A 597-nucleotide genomic window follows, 5' to 3' on the forward strand; every position below is an offset into this window, starting at 1 on the left:
CTTCAAAACAACAACAACAAAAGAAAAAAAAACTGAAGTGGACTACACCTGAGGAACATCATCTAAGAATGGCTTCTGGCACACATACACACACGCACGCACGCACACTCAGCATCCTATTCCTGGCTTCTGAGAGTTAGGAAATGGAAGCTGGTGAACTAAGAAACCTGAGAACAAGAGGGTGACCGGAAGTTGGACCCTGGGGTGGGAGGAGCAACAATCCCTACGATAAACAAACAGTGCCTCACACTACATCCCAAACAGGCTTACCTGTCTATCATCATGACTCCTATTTGCAATAAGGGATGCACCTGAACTCCTAGGAGACAGGGAGAGAACAGATCCAGGTCCAAATCTCGTGACATCTTGCTGAAAAGTGAATGTTTGAAACATTTTGTCCAAAATTAAACATCTTTATGCTGGTGACACTGGGGCATCAGACTGAGCCCTTCAGAACTCAAAGCACAGTTTATAGGCCCATATGTTCCAGGCAAAGAGGAAGGAGTTTGTTTGTTTTATATATACATATATGTGTATATATTGATTTTTATTGAACTCTTTCTTCCTCTCCGCTCCTCTTCAACCCTCTCCCAAGGT

This window comes from Microtus ochrogaster, chromosome 2 (assembly GCF_000317375.1).
Source record: "Microtus ochrogaster isolate Prairie Vole_2 chromosome 2, MicOch1.0, whole genome shotgun sequence".
Taxonomy (NCBI): Eukaryota; Metazoa; Chordata; class Mammalia; order Rodentia; family Cricetidae; genus Microtus; species Microtus ochrogaster.